The 13,576-nt window shown below is 44.3% G+C and overlaps 5 non-coding genes across 5 annotated transcripts; all 5 read right to left on the bottom strand.

Moving 5' to 3' along the window:
• Positions 1-279: 279 nt before the first annotated feature.
• trnak-uuu (transfer RNA lysine (anticodon UUU)) lies at positions 280-352 on the bottom strand. Its single transcript has one exon. It is a non-coding gene; the product is annotated as a tRNA-Lys (tRNA).
• A 2,849-nt stretch (positions 353-3,201) lies between these two features.
• Positions 3,202-3,274, bottom strand: trnaf-gaa (transfer RNA phenylalanine (anticodon GAA)). The gene has a single exon. It is a non-coding gene; the product is annotated as a tRNA-Phe (tRNA).
• A 3,938-nt stretch (positions 3,275-7,212) lies between these two features.
• On the bottom strand, positions 7,213-7,285 carry trnaf-gaa (transfer RNA phenylalanine (anticodon GAA)). Its single transcript has one exon. It is a non-coding gene; the product is annotated as a tRNA-Phe (tRNA).
• A 3,928-nt stretch (positions 7,286-11,213) lies between these two features.
• On the bottom strand, positions 11,214-11,286 carry trnaf-gaa (transfer RNA phenylalanine (anticodon GAA)). Its single transcript has one exon. It is a non-coding gene; the product is annotated as a tRNA-Phe (tRNA).
• A 1,003-nt stretch (positions 11,287-12,289) lies between these two features.
• trnak-cuu (transfer RNA lysine (anticodon CUU)) lies at positions 12,290-12,362 on the bottom strand. The gene has a single exon. It is a non-coding gene; the product is annotated as a tRNA-Lys (tRNA).
• Positions 12,363-13,576: the final 1,214 nt, after the last annotated feature.

The raw sequence follows: 13,576 nt of genomic DNA, 5'->3' as shown, positions 1-13,576 counted from the left end.
GTATCAGCGAGGCGAATTGATCCAGAGTTGTCATCTTGTCAATATTACATTTTCTGACCTTCAACATTTTAATAACAGCAAAAAATGAATCCGATTGAACCGATAATCTGTCGGTGTCCCATGTGGAGTGAACGAGAAAGTAGAATCGGGAGGGAGTGGATATTTGGCAACGCTCACGGTTTCCTTTCACACAGCTCAGGGTTGTGTCTGGTTAGAATCTGGAGATCAGAGGTTGCACTTTGAAACTTTCATCACCCAGTGTGAAAATAAAACACAAATCGCTCAACGTGGGGTTCGAACCCACGATTCTGAGATTAAAAGTCGCATGCTCTACCGACTGAGCTAGCCGGACCGATTGCCAAAATTCTTCCCATCCTATTATTGCAGAGAGACAGCTGTTGGCTTTGCTGCAGGAGTTCTGTTCGTTCCACAATCTCAGGGTATCTGCTTCTGAACACCCGGTTTTTCATTCTGGAGTTAGTCTGATGTCTTTTACCATTCGTCCAGCCCCGTGCTGAGCAGTACAGGAACATCGGGACAAGAGAAGGCCATTCAGCCCCTTGAACCTGCTGCCCCACTCAATTAGATCATGAGTTGATCTGCAATTCATCTCTGTTTCTCCGCTTTGGACTCATATTCCTTGGTATCCGAATCGAAAAACGATCTATCAATATCAGACTTCAAATTATGAATTGAGCCACAATCCACATCCTTTGGGATGAGAGAGTTCCAACTTTCGGCCGTATTTTGTTTGCTAAAGTGTTTCCTGATTTCTTGCATGATTAGTCCAGCTCCAAATTCATTTTGGATTCGGCCAACAGAGAGCGAGAAAAAGGCCGTCTTAACCGGAGATTGATCCTTTAACGATCTCTCACAAATCAACTGAAATCAGTCGGAATGTGAATACCATTTCGCTTTTCCAAAATAAAGGGAGTGACATTCATTGTGGAAACAGTCTGATGTCGCTCACTGCAGAAATATCCATGTCAGTGTGAAGGAGCTCGCTTGCAACCTTCGAACCTTCTCTGTCAAGAAGTATTCCGACTTCGTTCAAGCCAATCTCGTTTTTTTTGGATATTTTTCAGATGCCTGTTATCCAACCGCAGAATAAATGGTGGAAAATCAGACGCACTCAGCTGGCAATGTTTGCGGTACATTTTCTGATAGACAAGACACACATTCGAATCCAAAAAACGTGAGACAATGAATGTTAAGGTAAAAGGTTGCTTTAGCATGTTCTAGTGGGTTTGAACCACCAACCTTTTAGTTAGTAGCCGAACGCGCTAATCAATTGCGCCACAGAAACAGAGCTTGTAAATGTTCAAGGACTAATTCATCGAGCTGAAGCTTCAGGTTGCCGCGCTCAATGTCACAGCTTTCTTCCAATCAGTTTACTTTTCCAAAATAAAGGGTGTGCAGCTTGCACGAGTGAAAATCTGTGCTGTATTATTTCTGAAAATTAAACTCACCTTGCCATTAAACACCTGTATGTTGAAAGACTCAGTCCGCTCGTGGAAGAGAGGATTGATTTTTGAGCTGTGATTCGCCATTCTCTGTTCCAGTAATATGCAGGTTTGCTGAAAATGAGATGAGATGAAATGAGCAGGACAAACCAGCAGGTCTGTGACACTACACGGTGTCTACAAAGTTGTCTCTTGCACTTACAGTGAAGTGGACGACAATTTTCACTCTTAAACCAGTAATTATTATGTTAAGAAAAAATGTGGCCGTGAAAGACTCGATTTCAGCGCGGTGACACGGGCCAGAGTAAAGTTCAGTTCATGCGATTGCCGAGTGGCGAGAGGGTGGATTTGTAACTCCTGTGCGGCTGCGCTGCGCATTGTCCAGATCTGTTTGGAGCGATATTCCCTTCAATTCATCACTTACAGGGACAGTTTGATTCTAAGTTTCTTTTCCCCGGTGCTTGGTGATATTTCAGAAATAAACGCGACCCGTGCTTAATCCAAACTCGTCACTAACACGTTGACCGATACAAGGCGGCCACACTCTCCACTTCCGTGAGATGAAAGCCGACAGCGATTTCACGTCGATTCCAATGGCGAAAAAAAGTCATTCAATGAAAGTGCAGGTCATTGAGGTGCCTTTAAATTCCTGATTGTTTACACAGAACTTCTTCCCAAAGCGTTTGAGATACATGTGGGGCGATTTGGGGACTTCTTCTCCCTCTTTGCAAAAGTTTCATCCGCAGCACAAGATCAAAAGTCGAGGGCAAAATGAAACGATTTGCTGAAATTTGAGAACCAGAGAACCAGAATTTAGAGCAAGGTTCTGTGTATTGAGAAAAAGCAGATGAAACATTCATTCCGGAACGATACAGAATCCTATCAGCTCTAAAGGCAACGGTTACCCCGTGTTTTGAACACGCAGCCTTCTGGTGACGCAGGAAGTCACGCAGATGGTAGCAGGAAATTGAAAAGTGCGAATTGATAGATTAAGTGTGTGGACAAAACTGTGGCAAATAGAGTTCAATGTGGGGGAGACCGAGGTCATACACTTTAAATCTAAGAAAGATAAATCAGAGTATTTTCTAAATGGTGAGAAACTCGGTGCTGTGGAGGAGCAGAGAGATTTAGGGGTCCAAGTACAGAAATCGCTGCAGGTGCAAAAATTAATTAAACAGCCTAATGTGCCGTTGGTACGGCCGGTTAACTCGTTTGCAAAGAGTATACTGTAACATAATGATCACGGACTCGATTCTTGTAATTTACTTTATTTATTTCGCGTTTTTGTAACTTTTGAAATCGAAGCTTTAAAAAGAAAATCCACAGAAAAATTCACGGGGTCGGTTTTTTGAATTACATCCGTTGTAACTTTGCCCCTGGGCAGGATAAACACGTCTTTCTTTTTATTTGTCTTTCTCCAATTTGCAGATAAACGTTTGACTCGCGGCCTGTTCCCATTAATGATCAGCAGCAGCAACAAACAGTCAGAGCGGGTCTGACCGCCCCGAGATGTGGAAAATGGATCAGTTTAGGACAAATCAAATAGTCACCTGGCACCGAGTGAGACAAAACCTTGAGAAAAAGACAGAAGGTAACAAAGAAATAACAGCCAAATACAAACGATATAAATATTTCCCATCCTTGATGTCTCTCGATTCAATCCCCAATCCTTCAATGGCGGGAATTAAATTTGACTGCAAACAAATGCGAGAATGGAAGCAAGGAAACAACCAAAAACTGCCGAAAATCGGGATTGAACCAAGGACCTTCAGATCTTCAGTCTAACGCTCTCCCAACTGAGCTATTTCGGCTTTACATCCAACTTGTTACTTTGTGTTATTGTCGTGGAAGAAAATATAACCCCAGGAGGAATTGCCCCTCCTGCTCATTCCACAATTCATATATAAATATCACACTCATAGAGATACAACCACAGTTCATATATTAACATCGCTGTCATACGAAAAATACCAAAGTTTATAAATCAACAGCGCACTCATACATCCACACCCAGTTTATGGGAGGAAGATCGGTACCGACCGCCGATAGAGCTCTCAGAGGCGGAAGCAGCAGCGACCGATCAAACTCTGGATCTCATCCTTAACACAGAACGGGAGATCCACCTGTGAAGTTACACCGCACTTTGATAGCAGGGACGGTAATGGGTTCTGAGAAGGCCTCAGGCCGTCTAATCGCTTCTTAATGGAGATCCATTGGGGCAAGGGCATCTCAGAGAGGGGAAGGTTCTATCAGAGGGCATCAGAAAGTGTAAGTGGGCTCAGAGAGAGGAAGGGACAATTAGATGGCATCAGAGAGTGTTTTAAGATCTGAGAGAGGGGAAGGACTGCCGAGTATGGGAGAGTGTAAGGCGGCTCAGGGCGCATCTGTGTAAGGGGCACACAGTAGGTGTCAGAGCAGGTGAATGGCGCTGACAAGGTTCAAAGTGGATCATGGACTCTCTGAGGGTATCGGAGAAGGTAAGAGACAGAGCGTATCAGCGACGATAAGGAGCACAGTGAGAATCAAATAGGGTAAGGGGGGATCAGGAGGTATCAGAGAGGCGAATTGTTCCAGAGTTGGCATCTCCTAAATATTACATTTTCTGACCTTCAACATTTTTAATCACAACAAAAAGTGAATCCAATTCAACCGATAACCTGTCCGTGTCCCATGTGGAGGGAACGAGAAGGTAGAATCGGGAGGGAGTGGATATTTGGCAACGCTCACGGTTTCCATTCACACAGCTCAGGGTTGTGCCTGTTTCGAATCTGGAGACAAGAGGTTGCACTTTAAAAATTTTATCACCGAGTGTGAAAAGTAGAACACAAATCGCCCAACGTGGGGCTAGAAACCACGACCCTGAGATTAAGAGTCTCATGTTCTACCGACTGATCGAGCCGGGCCGACTGCTGAAATTCTTCCCATCTTTTAGTTGCAGAGAGACAGCTGTTAGCTTTGCTGCAGGAGTTCAGTTCGTTCCACAATCTCAGGGTATCTACTTCTGAACACCCGTTTTTTCATTCTGAAGTTAGTCTGATGTCTTTTACCATTCGTCCAGCCCCGCGCTGAGCAGTTTAGGAACATCGGGACAAGAGAAGGCCATTCAGCCCCTCGAACCTGCTGCCCCATTCAAAGAGATCATGAGTTGATCTGCAATTCATCTCTGTTTCTCCGTCTTGGCCTCATATTCCTTGGTACCCGAATCGAAAAACGATCTATCAATATCAGACTTCAAATTATGAATTGAACCACAATCCACATCCTTTGGGATGAGAGAGTTCCAGCTTTCGGACGTATTTTGTTTGCTAAAGTGATTCCTGATTTCTTGCATGATTAGTCCAGTTCGAATTTCATTTTGGATTCGGCCAACAGAGAGCGAGAAAAAGGCCGTCTTAACCGGAGATTGATCCTTTAACGATCTCTCACAAATCAACTGAAACCAGTCGGAATGTGAATACCATTTCACTTTTCCAAAATAAAGGGAGTGACATTCATTGTGGAAACAGTCTGATGTCGCTCACTGCAGAAATATCCATGTCAGTGTGAAGGAGCTCGCTTGCAACCTTCGTACCTTCTCTGTCAAGAAGTATTCCGACTTCGTTCAAGCCAACCTCGTTTTTTTGGATATATTTCATATGCCTGTTATCCAACCGCAGAATAAATGGTGGAAAATCAGACGCACTCAGCTGGCAATGTTTGCGGGACATTTTCTGGCAGACAAGACACACATTCGAACCCAAGAAATGCGAGACATGAATGTTAAGGTAAAAGGTTGCCTTTGCGTCCTCTCGTGGGTTCGTACGACCAACTTTTCAGTTAACAGCTAAACGCGCGAACCAATTGCGCCACAGAAACAGAACTTGCAAATGTTCAAGGACTAATTCATCGAGCTGACGCTTCAGGTTGCCGCACTCAATGTAACAGCTTTCTTCCAATCAGTTTACTTTTCCAAAATAAAATGTGTGCAGCTTGCACGAGTGAAAATCTGTGCTGTATAATTTCTGAAAATTAAACTCACCTTGCCATTAAACACCTGTATGTTGAAAGACTCAGTCCGCTCGAGGAAGAGAGGATTGATTTTTGAGCTGTGATTCGCCATTCTCTGTTCCAGTAATATTCAGGTTTGCGGAAAATGAGATGAGATGAGATAAGCAGGACAAACCAGCAGGTATGTGACACTACACGGTGTCCACAAAGTTGTCTCTTGCACTTACAGTGAAGTGGACGACAATTTTCACTCATAAACTAGAAATTATTATGTGAAGAAAAAATGTGGCTGAGAAAGACTCGATTTCAGCGCGGTGACACGGGCCAGAGTAAAGTTCAGTTCATGCGATTGCCGAGTGGCGAGAGGTTGGATTTGTAGCTCCTGTGCGGCTGCGCTGCACATTGTCCAGATCTGTTTGGAGCGATATTCCCTTCAATTCATCACTTACAGGGACAGTTTGATTCTAAGTTTGTTTTCCCCGGTGCTTGGTGAGATTTCAGAAATAAACGCGACCCGTTCTTAACCCAAACTCGTCACTAACACGTTGACCGATACAAGGCGGCCACACTCTCCACTTCAGTGAGATGAAAGCCGACAGCGATTTCACGTCGATTCCAATGGCGAAAAAAAGTCATTCAATGAAAGTGCAGGTCATTGAGGTGCCTTTAAATTCCTGATTGTTTACACAGAACTTCTTCCCAAAGCGTTTGAGATACACGTGGGGCGATTTGGGGACTTCTTCTCCCTCTTTGCAAAAGTTTCATCCGCAGCACAAGATCAAAAGTCGAGGGCAAAATGAAACGATTTGCTGAAATTTGAGAACCAGAGAACCAGAATTTAGAGCAAGGTTCTGTTTATTGAGAAAAAGCAGATGAAACATTCATTCCGGAACGATACAGAATCCTATCAGCTCCAAAGGCAACGGTTACCCCGTGTTTTGAACACGCAGCCTTCTGGTGACGCAGGAAGTAACGCAGATGGTAGCAGGAAATTGAAAAGTGGGAATTGATAGATTAAGTGTGTGGACAAACCTGTGGCAAATAGAGTTCAATGTGGGGGAGACCGAGGTCATACACTTTAAATCTAAGAAAGATAAATCAGAGTATTTTCTAAATGGTGAGAAACTCGGTGCTGTGGAGGAGCAGAGAGATTTAGGGGTCCAAGTCCAGAAATCGCTGCAGGTACAAAAATTAATTAAACAGCCTAATGTGCCGTTGGTACGGCCGGTTAACTCGTTTGCAAAGAGTATACTGTAACATAATGATCACGGACTCGATTCTTGTCATTTACTTTATTTATTTCGCGTTTTTGTAACTTTTGAAATCGAAGCTTTAAAAAGAAAATCCACAGAAAAATTCACGGGGACCGTTTTTGAATTACATCCGTTGTAACTTTGCCCCTGGGCAGGATAAACACGTCTTTCTTTTAATTTGTCTTTCTCCAATTTGCAGATAAACGTTTGACTCGCGGCCTGTTCCCATTAATGATCATCAGCAGCAACAGACAGACAGAGCGGGTCTGACCGCCCCGAGATGTGGAAAATGGAACAGTTTCGGACAAATCAAATAGTCACCTGGCACCGAGAGAGACAAAACCAAGAGAAAAAGGCAGAAGGTAACAGTGAAATAACAGCCAAATACAAACGATATAAATAATTCCCATCCTTGATGTCTCTCTATTCAATCCCCAATCCTTCAGTGGCGGGAATTAAATTACACTGCAAATAAATCCGAGAATCGAAGCAAGGACACAAACAAAAACTGCCGAAACTCGGGATTGAACCAAGGACCTTCAGATCTTCAGTCTAACGCTCTCCCAACTGAGCTATTTCGGCTCTGTACCCAACGGTTACTTTGTGTTATTGTCGTGGAAGAAAATATAACCCCAGGAGGAATTGCCCCTCCTGTTCATTCCACAATTCATATATAAACATCGTACTCGTAGAGATACACCCACAGTTCATATATAAACATCGTTGTCATACGTAAACTACCAAAGTTTATAAATCAACAGCGCACTCATACATCCACACCCAGTTTGTGGGAGGAAGATCGGTACCGACCGCCGATCGAGCTCTCAGAGGCGGAAGCAGCAGCGACCGATCAAACTCTTGATCTCATCCTTAACACAGACCGGTAGATCCACCTGTGAAGTTACACCGCACTTTGATAGCAGGGACGGTAATTGCTTCTGAGAAGGCCTCAGGGCGTCTAATCGCTTCTTAGTGGCGATCCATTGTGGCAAGGGCATCTCAGAGAGGGGAAGGTACTATCAGAGGGCATCAGAGAGTGTAAGGGGGCTCAAAGAGGAGAGCGGGCAGTCAGATGGCATCAGAGAGTGTTTTAAGATCTGAGAGAGGGGAAGGACTGCCGAGTATGGGAGAGTGTAAGGCGGCTCAGGGCGCATCTGTGTGAGGGGCAATCAATAGGTATCAGAGCAGGTGAATGGCGCTGACAAGGTTCAAAGTGGATCATGGACTCTCTGAGGTTATCGGAGAAGGTAAGAGACAGAGCGTATCAGCGATGATAAGGAGCGCAGGGAGAATCAAATAGGGTAAGGGGAGATCAGGAGGTCTCAGAGAGGCGAATTGTTCCAGAGTTGGCATCTCCTAAATATTACATTTTCAGACCTTCAACATTTTTAATAACAGCAAAAAATGAATCCGATTGAACCGATAACATGTCCGTGTCCCATGTGGAGGGAACGAGGAGGTCGAATCGGGAGGGAGTGGATATTTGGCAACGCTCACGGTTTCCTTTCACGCAGCTCAGGGTTGTGTCTGGTTCGAATCTGGAGACAAGAGGTTGCACTTTGAAACTTTTATCACACAGTGTGAAAAGTAGAACACATATCGCCCAACGTGGGGCTCGAACCAACGACCCTGAGATTAAGAGTCTCATGCTCTCCCGACTGCGCTTGCCGTGCCGACTGCCGAAATTCTTCCCATCCGATTATTGCAGAGAGACAGCTGTTGGCTTTGCTGCAGGAGTTCAGTTCGTTCCACAATCTCAGGGTATCTGCTTCTGAACACCCGTTTTTTCATTCTGGAGCTCGTCTGATGTCTTCTACCATTCGTCCAGCCCCGCGCTGAGCAGTATCGGAACATCGGGACAAGAGAAGGCCATTCGGCCCCTCGAACCTGCTGCCCCATTCAATTAGATCATGAGTTGATCTGCAATTCATCTCTGTTTCTCCGCCTTGGACTCATATTCCTTGGTACCCGAATCGAAAAACGATGTCTCAATATCAGATTTCAAATTATGAATTGAGCCACAATCATCATCCTTTGGGATGAGAGAGTTCCAGCTTTCGGCCGTATTTTGTTTGCAAAAGTGATTCCTGATTTCTTGCCTGATTAGTCCAGCTCCAATTTCATTTTGGATTCGGCCAACAAAGAGAGAGAAAAAGGCCGTCTTAACCGGAGATTGATCCTTTAGCGATCTCTCACAAATCAACTGAAACCAGTCGGAATGTGAATACCATTTCACTTTTCCAAAATAAAGGGAGTGACATTCATTGTGGAAACAGTCTGATGTCGCTCACTGCAGAAATATCCATGTCAGTGTGAAGGAGCTCGCTTGCAACCTTCGAACCTTCTCTGTCAAGAAGTATTCCGACTTCGTTCAAGCCAACCTCGTTTTTTTGGATATTTTTCATATGCCTGTTATCCAACCGCAGAATAAATGGTGGAAAATCAGACGCACTCAGCTGGCAATGCTTGCGGTACATTTTCTGGCAGACAAGACACACATTCGAACCCAAGAATTTGCGAGACGATGAATGTTAAGGTAAAAGGTTGCCTTCGTGTCCTCTAACGACCAACTTTTCAGTTCGCAGCGAAACGCGCTAACCAATTGCGCCACAGAAACAGAACTTGCAAATGTTCAAGGACTAATTCATCGAGCTGACGCTTCGGGTTGCCGCACTCAATGTAACAGCTTTCTTCCAATCAGTTTACTTTTCCAAAATAAAATGTGTGCAGCTTGCACGAGTCAAAATCTGTGCTGTATTATTTCTGAAAATTAAACTCACCTTGCCATTAAACACCTGTATGTTGAAAGACTCAGTCCGCTCGTGGAAGAGAGGATTGATTTTTGAGCTGTGATTCGCCATTCTCTGTTCCAGTAATATTCAGGTTTGCGGAAAATGAGATGAGATGAAATGAGCAGGACAAACCAGCAGGTCTGTGACACTACACGGTGTCTACAAAGTTGTCTCTTGCACTTACAGTGAAGTGGACGACAATTTTCACTCTTAAACCAGTAATTATTATGTTAAGAAAAAATGTGGCCGAGAAAGACTCGATTTCAGCGCGGTGACACTGGGCCGGAGAAAAGTTCTGTTAATGCGATTGCCGAGTGGTGAGAGGTTGGATTTGGAACTCCGGTGCGGCTGCGCTGCACATTGTCCAGATCTGTTTGGAGCGATATTCCCTTCAATTCATCACTTACAGGGACAGTTTGATTCTAAGTTTCTTTTCCCCGGTGCTTGGTGAGATTTCAGAAATAAACGCGACCCGTGCTTAACCCAAACTCGTCACTAACAGTTGACCGATACAAGGCGGCCACACTCTCCACTTCAGTGAGATGAAAGCCGACAGCGATTTCTCGTCGATTCCAATGTCGAAAAAAAATCATTCAATGAAAGTGCAGGTCATTGAGGTGCTTTTAAATTCCTGATTGTTTCCACAGAACTTCTTCCCAAAGCGTTTGAGATACACGTGGGGCGATTTGGGGACTTCTTCTCCCTCTTTGCAAAAGTTTCATCCGCAGCACAAGATCAAAAGTCGAGGGCAAAATGAAACGATTTGCTGAAATTTGAGAACCAGAGAACCAGAATTTAGAGCAATGTTATATTTATTGAGAAAAAGCAGATGAAACATTCATTCCGAACGATACAGAATCCTATCAGCTCTAAAGGCAACGGTTCACCCGTGTTTTGAACACGCAGCCTTCTGGTGACGCAGGAAGAAACGCAGATGGTAGCAGGGAATTGAAAAGTGGGAATTGATAGATTAAGTGTGTGGACAAAACTGTGGCAAATAGTGTTCAATGTGGGGGAGACCGAGGTCATACACTTTAAATCTAAGAAAGATAAATCAGAGTATTTTCTAAATGGTGAGAAACTCGGTGCTGTGGAGGAGCAGAGAGATTTAGGGGTCCAAGTACAGAAATCGCTGCAGGTACAAAAATTTATTAAACAGCCTAATGTGCCGTTGGTACGGCCGGTTAACTCGTTTGCAAAGAGTATACTGTAACATAATGATCACGGACTCGATTCTTGTAATTTACTTTATTTATTTCGCGTTTTTGTAACTTTTGAAATCGAAGCTTTAAAAAGAAAATCAACAGAAAAATTCACGGGGACCGTTTTTGAATTACATCCGTTGTAACTTTGCCCCTGGGCAGGATAAACACGTCTTTCTTTTGATTTGTCTTTCTCCAATTTGCAGATAAACGTTTAACTCGCGGCCTGTTCCCATTAATGATCATCAGCAGCAACAGACAGACAGAGCGGGTCTGACCGCCGCGAGATGTGGAAAATGGATCAGTTTCGGACAAATCAAATAGTCACCTGGCACCGAGAGAGACAAAACCAAGAGAAAAAGGCAGAAGGTAACAGTGAAATAACAGCCAAATACAAACGATATAAATAATTCCCATCCTTGATGTCTCTCTATTCAATCCCCAATCCTTCAGTGGCGGGAATTAAATTTCACTGCAAATAAATCCGAGAATCGAAGCAAGGACACAAACAAAAACTGCCGAAACTCGGGATTGAACCAAGGACCTTCAGATCTTCAGTCCAACGCTCTCCCAACTGAGCTATTTCGGCTACTTTGTGTTATTGTCGTGGAAGAAAATATAACCCCAGGAGGAATGGCCCCTCCTGTTCATTCCACAATTCATATATAAACATCGTACTCGTAGAGATACACCCACAGTTCATATATAAACATCGTTGTCATACGTAAACTACCAAAGTTTATAAATCAACAGCGCACTCATACATCCACACCCAGTTTGTGGGAGGAAGATCGGTACCGACCGCCGATAGAGCTCTCAGAGGCGGAAGCAGCAGCGACCGATCAAACTCTTGATCTCATCCTTAACACAGACCGGTAGATCCACCTGTGAAGTTACACCGCACTTTGATAGCAGGGACGGTAATTGCTTCTGAGAAGGCCTCAGGGCGTCTAATCGCTTCTTAGTGGCGATCCATTGTGGCAAGGGCATCTCAGAGAGGGGAAGGTACTATCAGAGGGCATCAGAGAGTGTAAGGGGGCTCAAAGAGGAGAGCGTGCAGTCAGATGGCATCAGAGAGTGTTTTTAAGATCTGAGAGAGGGGAAGGACTGCCCAGTATGGGAGAGTGTAAGGCGGCTCAGGGCGCATCTGTGTAAGGGGCAATCAATAGGTATCAGAGCAGGTGAATGGCGCTGACAAGGTTCAAAGTGAATCATGGACTCTCTGAGGGTATCGGAGAAGGTAAGAGACAGAGCGTATCAGCGATGATAAGGAGCACAGGGAGAATCAAATGGGGTAAGGGAGATCAGGAGGTCTCAGAGAGGCGAATTGTTCCAGAGTTGGCATCTCCTAAATATTACATTTTCTGACCTTCAACATTTTTAATAACAACAAAAAGTGAATCCAATTGAACCGATAACCTGTCCGTGCCCCATGTGGAGGGAACGAGAAGGTAGAATCGATAGGGAGTGGATATTTGGCAACGCTCACGGTTTCCTTTCACACAGCTCAGGGTTGTGCCTGTTTCGAATCTGGAGACAAGAGGTTGCACTTTAAAAATTTTATCACCGAGTGTGAAAAGTAGAACACAAATCGCCCAACGTGGGGCTCGAACCCACGACCCTGAGATTAAGAGTCTCATGTTCTACCGACTGAGCTAGCCGGGCCGACTGCTGAAATTCTTCCCATCTTATCATTGCAGAGAGACAACTGTTGGCTTTGCTGCAGGAGTTCAGTTCGTTCCACAATCTCAGGGTATCGACTTCTGAACACCCGTTTTTTCATTCTGGATATAGTCTGATGTCTTTTACCATTCGTCCAGCTCCGCGCTGAGCAGTGTCGGAACATCGGGACAAGAGAAGGCCATTCAGCCCCTCGAACCTGCTGCCCCATTCAATTGGATCATGAGTTGATCTGCAATTCATCTCTGTTTCTCCGTCTTGGACTCATATTCCTTGGTACCCGAATCGAAAAACGATCTGTCAATATCAGACTTCAAATTATGAATTGAACCACAATCCACATCCTTTGGGATGAGAGAGTTACAGCTTTCGGCCGTATTTTGTTTGCTAAAGTGATTCCTGATTTCTTGCATGATTAGTCCAGCTCCAATTTCATTTTGGATTCGGCCAACAAAGAGAGAGAAAAAGGCCGTCTTAACCGGAGATTGATCCTTTAGCGATCTCTCACAAATCAACTGAAACCAGTCGGAATGTGAATACCATTTCACTTTTCCAAAATAAAGGGAGTGACATTCATTGTGGAAACAGTCTAATGTCGCTCACTGCAGAAATATCCATGTCAGTGTGAAGGAGCTCGCTTGCAACCTTCGAACCTTCTCTGTCAAGAAGTATTCCGACTTCGTTCAAGCCAACCTCGTTTTTTTGGATATTTTTCATATGCCTGTTATCCAACCGCAGAATAAATGGTGGAAAATCAGACGCACTCAGCTGGCAATGCTTGCGGTACATTTTCTGGCAGACAAGACACACATTCGAACCCAAGAATTTGAGAGACGATGAATGTTAAGGTAAAAGGTTGCCTTCGTGTCCTCGAACGACCAACTTTTCAGTTCGCAGCGAAACGCGCTAACCAATTGCGCCACAGAAACAGAACTTGCAAATGTTCAAGGACTAATTCATCGAGCTGACGCTTCGGGTTGCCGCACTCAATGTAACAGCTTTCTTCCAATCAGTTTACTTTTCCAAAATAAAATGTGTGCAGCTTGCACGAGTCAAAATCTGTGCTGTATTATTTCTGAAAATTAAACTCACCTTGCCATTAAACACCTGTATGTTGAAAGACTCAGTCCGCTCGTGGAAGAGAGGATTGATTTTTGAGCTGTGGTTCGCCATTCTCTGATCCAGTAATATTCAGGTTT

This window comes from Heptranchias perlo, chromosome 20 (genome assembly GCF_035084215.1).
Source record: "Heptranchias perlo isolate sHepPer1 chromosome 20, sHepPer1.hap1, whole genome shotgun sequence".
Taxonomy (NCBI): Eukaryota; Metazoa; Chordata; class Chondrichthyes; order Hexanchiformes; family Hexanchidae; genus Heptranchias; species Heptranchias perlo.
This window is presented reverse-complemented; position numbering and strand designations above follow the sequence as displayed.